The 6,074-nt window shown below is 37.6% G+C and overlaps 1 non-coding gene across 1 annotated transcript; it reads left to right on the forward strand.

Moving 5' to 3' along the window:
- Positions 1 to 1,453: 1,453 nt before the first annotated feature.
- On the forward strand, positions 1,454 to 1,560 carry LOC138392715 (U6 spliceosomal RNA). Its single transcript, XR_011235000.1, has one exon. It is a non-coding gene; the product is annotated as a U6 spliceosomal RNA (small nuclear RNA).
- Positions 1,561 to 6,074: the final 4,514 nt, after the last annotated feature.

Consider the following 6,074-nt stretch of genomic DNA (forward strand, 5'->3'; position numbering starts at 1 on the left):
CTTTGGAGTTTTTGGTCAAAAAGAGTAAAACTTCACAAATGCTGACTAATTGGCTACAACCCTATCCAAACTACCGGAAAAGCTGCATTATCCAACTTTTTAAAAGGCACTTTTATCATTTGCAAGATAAAGAGTATCATAAAAGCATTGCCAAGGAGAGGTCCTGTCAGATTTGCCTTAATAAACACATGCACAAATGGTAACTGTAAAATTAATTATCTTTGCACTCAGATAGGTGCTTCTAGAGTAATTAAAGATGTATTAATCAGCTTGGGCTGCCATAACAAAATACCATAGACTGCATGGCTTAAACAACAGTAATTTATTTTCTCACAGATGTGGAAGCTGGAAGTCTGAGATCAGGGAGCCCGCACAGTCAGATTCTGGTGAGGGCTCTCTTCCTGGTTTGCAGACAGCCGCCTTCTCTCTATGTCCTCACATGGCAAAGAGAGACCAAGTCCTCTGATGTCTCTTAAAAAGAACACTAATGCCATCACGAGGGCCATTACATAGAGGGTTAAAGCTACAACATGTGAATTTCGGGGGGATACAATGCAGTTCATAGCAAAAGGCAAATTTTTTCCTTCATGTTTAAAAATCCTTATTTTTTCATAAAATGTAATTATGTAGACATTATTTACTTGCCTGGCAAACCATTTTTCTTCATGATGCAAATAAACTTGAGACAAGTTCATAACAAACATTACAAATTGCATATTAGATAAATGTTTTGAATAGGTTTCACAGCATATGAAATAACTAGTCAGTATCTGCCACTGTTTCTCTTCTCTTTGGGGATAGATTTTCCCTGAAATAAATTGATAATGGGTTTGAAGTGTGCAGGTCCACTTATACATGGATTTTCTTCCGCCTCTGCCACCCCTGAGACAGCAAGACCACCCCATCCTCTCCCTCCTCCTCCTCAGCCTACTCAATGTGAAGATGAAAAGGATAAAGACCTTTATGGCGATCCACTTCCACTCAATAAATAGTAAATATATTTTCTCTTCCTTGTGATTTTAATAACATTTTTTCTCTAGCTTACTTTATTGTAAGAATACAGTATATAATTAATGTAACATGTAAAATATGTGTTAGTCAACTATTTATGTTAGCGATAAGGCTTCCTATCAACAGTAGGCTATTTGAAGTTTAGTTTGGGACGAGTCAAAAGCTACATGTGAATGTTCGACTGCAGGGGGTTGGCACCTTTAACCTCCACGTTGTTCAAGGGTCAACTGTAATAGTGGGTAGGTAGGCTTTCTGCGCCTGCCCGTGGGTCTAAAGTTGGAACAGGTTGAGAGGGGATACCTGCTTTCACTACAAACAGTGTAGTTTGGAATTTATACATAATTATTATATCTTATTTAATAATGCCCAATATAAAGACTAAGATCTTCTAAAAGTAACCTGGGATGAAACCTTGCTTGTGTTTTCTAAAGATCAGTAATTTGTGCTCGCTTTGGCAGAACATATTCTAAAATTGGAACAACATGGAGAAGATTAGCATGGTGCCTGCACAAAGATGACACGCAAATTTGTGAAGCATTCCATATTTAAAAAAAAATCAGTATTTTTTTGTTGAAAGAAATTAGGATGCTTACCAAGAGACCTGGAAAAAAAATCAGGCTCTCAAAATTCCCCTTGAATTTTCAAGGGAGTAATACATTATTCCACTCCTGGCCTAAGTCGTGGTTCCTGTGGATGACCAGCTGTTGGTGGCTGAACTCTCCCACAAAGGTGACCCCACCAGAGAAGTGAAGTCATCATTGCAGAGCACTGTTGAGAATCACCTTGGGATACCAAGAGGCATCAGTGCTCTTTTTAAGGACTCTCTGGAGATGAAAGTACTTTAGGACACAGGGCCAAACCTTGTGAATTAAGAACAAAAAGAAAGGTACTTTGTGAAGGGTACTTGAGTTGCCAACACCTTGAGATGTAACTTAAGAATTATCTGTAACTGACCATATGAAATCTTGTCTTGATACTTTCCTGGAAGTTGGAAGCAGATATTGAAAATAAGAATGCTTAGGTTGAGGAGTGGCACAAATTAACTGGAATATAGCTCATTATGATACGTGTCCGCATTACACTTACTATACTGTATTATTGCATGAAAGCTAAGATTATAGGATTGGTAATTCAGGGAGTTCTGAGTCCAAATTCTGACTCCAACATTGGTAGCTGCGTGACCTCAGGCTAATTTCTAAACCTCCCCATTTTTTTAAAATCTGTAAAATGCAGATAATATAATCTACCTTCATTAAGTGGTTATAAGGAATAAATAAGACTATATATATAAATAGCTTGACATTGTGTTTGGTATAGAGTAAGAGCCAAATAAATGGTACTATTATTAGCTTAGCATAATTGAACTTCAGCAATTATAATTAACTACACTTACAAAATCTGAGTAAAAGATTGCTTTACTTACTTATCTCAACAACCAGAAACACCTTCTCCAGGGGAGGGAGATATTTTTTAGAACTTTTCTCAGTGTTAGTTTGCATATCTTTGGGGTATTTTAAAAGGTGCTAAGCAATTTTTCTTAGCACTTTATAGTATCCTTCTGGTTCATGGGATTTTTGTAGCTTATTTGCTACTTACATAAGAAGCTCTGTCTTCTTTAAGTCTCACTTTGCAGGAAATAGTGGGAATATTTACCAAGTACTTTTCAGAAGTAAGATGAGTGGTAAGAAATTCAGGTATGGTTCTGGGGATACATACACAATGCAACAACATAAATAAGGGGTCTCAATGTAATATACAATACCACTAAAAATACTAATTTACTTCCCCAGTGGTATATATTAATAGAAGTTCCCTGAATGGGCTCCTCTAACTATTGCAATCACAGTGATAAGACCAGCTTGAACTGTCAGTAGCTGTGGGGTGTGCCAAATGAAACAGCCCAGCCTAGATTGGCCTCTATTTCTCATTTATGGTGAAGAAAGCAGTGTTTGCTTTAGCGAGTGTGAAATTCACCTGCAGATTTCAAGGGGAAAACTAGAGGCCAAAGATTAAGTGAGAAGATAAGAAATCTTTCAGTAAAACAATCAACAGAGCAAATAGACAACCTACAGAATTTGAGAAAATATTCACAAGCTACACATCCAATAAAGGGCTAATAACCAGAATTTAGAAAGAACTCAAGCAAATCAGCAAGAAAAAAACAAACAACCCTATTAACAAATGGGCAAAAGACATGAACAGAAGCTTCTCAAAAGAAGAAACGTGAAAAAATGCTCAACATCACTAATCATCAGGGAAATGCAAATTAAAACCACAATGAGATATCACTTTACCCCAGTTAAAATGGCATTTATCAAAAAGTCCAAAAACAATAGATGCTGGCGTAGATGCAGAGAGAAAGGAACACTTATGCACTGTTGGTGGGACTATAAATTAGTACAACCTCTATGGAAAACAGTATGCAGATTCTTCAAAGAACCGAAAGTAGACCTACCATTTAATCCAGCAAACCCACTATTGGGTATTTACTCAAAGAAAAAAAAAAAGACTTTTCATCAAAAAGACACTTGTACTTGAATGTTTATTGTAGCACAATTCACAATTGCAAAGATGTGGAATCAACCCAAGGGCCCATCAATTCATGAGTGGATTAATAAAATGTGGTATATGTACACCATGGAATACTACTCAGCCATAAAAAAGATGAATTAATAACTTTTGCAACAATTTGGATGGAACTGTAGACCCTTCTCCTAAGTGAAGTGTCTCAAGAATGGAAAACACCACATGTACTCACTATTCAATTAGAACTAACGATGAGCACACGTGTGCAGAGGGAAGTAAAACTCAGTGGAAATCAACCAGGGAGGAGGGGGGAGGTGGGGAGGGGCAAAAGTCTACCTAACAGGTACTATGAACACTATTTGGGTGATGGGCACACCTTTAGCAAGGACTCAAGCATTACAAAAGTGATCTATGTAATCTAAAACATTTGTACCCCCTTAACATTTTGAAATTAAAAAAAAACATTGTGAAGTGGTGATACAAAAATGACACTTTTGAGTCCTATTTCCCACCAGTGAGGTGCTTGGGAATAGTGGGTCAGATTAAGACAGAGGAAAAATGTGCCAGAAAACAAAAGTGTAAGTCTTGCTTCGTGGTCTCCTTGCTTACTGCAAAAATTTTCTGAGTATTAAGAGCTATGAAGGGGTGTTAGAAAATTCTGTATTTATGAATAGTGTAAATCAAATTTTACTAATTGAATTCTAAAACAGAGGGGTGATTAGAAAATTATGGAGTAAACTGCTTTGTCAGTGTGAAGCCTTGTGCCAGCTGCAGCAGTTGGTGTCATAATATGTCCCTGGATAGAATTATGGTGTACTGGTGCCAGCAGTGTCCCAGTTAATCAGATTTAGTAGGATACTGGACAACCATGCAAGCTTGGTGGGCCTGTGACTGTGTGTTACAGGAGGTGTGTTGAGGCTTCTTCATCCTAAAGGTTTTCACACGGTGTCTCTCAATCCTGAGTACTAGAATAACCCCTTCTAAAGGTAAATAAAAATCCTCCACTGATTCTTACATTTACTTACATTATTTAAATTATTTTTAGTGTAATGTTCTCTTAAAGTACACAAAAATAAAACCAAGTACCAACACCTAATATTTATAGTTCTTATAAACCAAAGGCTTTTTTTTTTTTTCAGACTAAATTTAAACAGAACTATGGAGCCAGTGATATTTAAATTGACAATACTAATTTAATGAGATGGATGATGTTATTTTACTGAACTGAATGAATAACTGATTACAATGTATAAAGATGATATGGGTTGTTTCGGGGCAAATGTTTTTGATTTTGGTATATTCATAAAACTACCTCTCTCAACTTTTCTTTATTAATACCATTGTATTAATGAAGGTAATCTAATAGTTCAAATAAAGAACTATAGATTAGCATCATTCACATACTATGGCCAACTCTTCTTTTCTCATCTGCCAGGGACCATTGGGGAATGCTATGCCATGCCAATTTGACCACAAACACAACGCAAACATGAGCAAAATCATGAAGCAGCACTCATTTATAAAGTTATCATCTTGTTCTTTATGAAAATGTTCTATGGTAGCCCTTAGCCACACAGAGCTATTGAGCACTTAACGCGGACTGGTGCAACTGGGGACAGAATTTTTAATAAACTTTGATTTAAATAGCCAACTGTAGCTAGTGGCCACTGTGTTGGATAGTGCAGAATCCTAGTTCATACATTTATTATTATTTTTATATTATCACGGAAATAAAATCACTAGCTGTGTGAGTAGGGCAATGTATTTCACCTCCGTGCCTTTATCTGTAAATTCAGGATAATGAGATATAACGTATTTAATCACTTAGCACAGTGCCTGGACAGGAACAATACTCAATCTCTAGGCTCGCCTATGGGTGATGGGCCGGAGGGAGGGTTTACCCCCTTTCAAAATTTCCATTACTGTTCCCTCAAGCCACCCCTAGGTGTGATTATTCTTTGCAATACACGATTGACATTTTCTCTATCTTATGTGAAGTGTTACTAAAGGCATCATTAGGCAATGTTGCTATTTTTATTAATCTATAACAGGCAAACTAAGTAAAAACAGTGTGCTTACCATGCAAATGTAGCTGCGATTAGTCACCCACCACCACCCAGCCTCTGCCTTCCAATTAGACTGCCCACCCCATCCCCCACAGCGAGCTGCCAGGGATCTCAAACAACTGTCCTAGGTGCATCAAACAGCCAAGGTGTTTAGGACCTCATTTTAATTTCTCTGGAAAACGGGAAGCTCAAATCCCTTTCGGCTTGTAGAGAACTGTTATGAAACAGGCTATGTCACACTAATTATTGCCTCTGTTTCTGCTGCTGTGGGGGAAGCTCTTCCATCCCCCAGGCCCAATTTACAACCCCATTTCCTGCCCAGCAAACACTCTGCATCATTTGCCAGAATCTGCTTGAGCTTCACCTCATCTATAGAACATTTTCTGACCCTCCCAGATAAAATGTATCTCCTCTATGCTTGCCCTCACCCTGTACCTTACACGGACTTCCATCCCAGCAACCATAATTTTT

The sequence above is a fragment of the Eulemur rufifrons genome, chromosome 9 (assembly GCF_041146395.1).
Source record: "Eulemur rufifrons isolate Redbay chromosome 9, OSU_ERuf_1, whole genome shotgun sequence".
In the NCBI taxonomy this organism is placed as follows: Eukaryota; Metazoa; Chordata; class Mammalia; order Primates; family Lemuridae; genus Eulemur; species Eulemur rufifrons.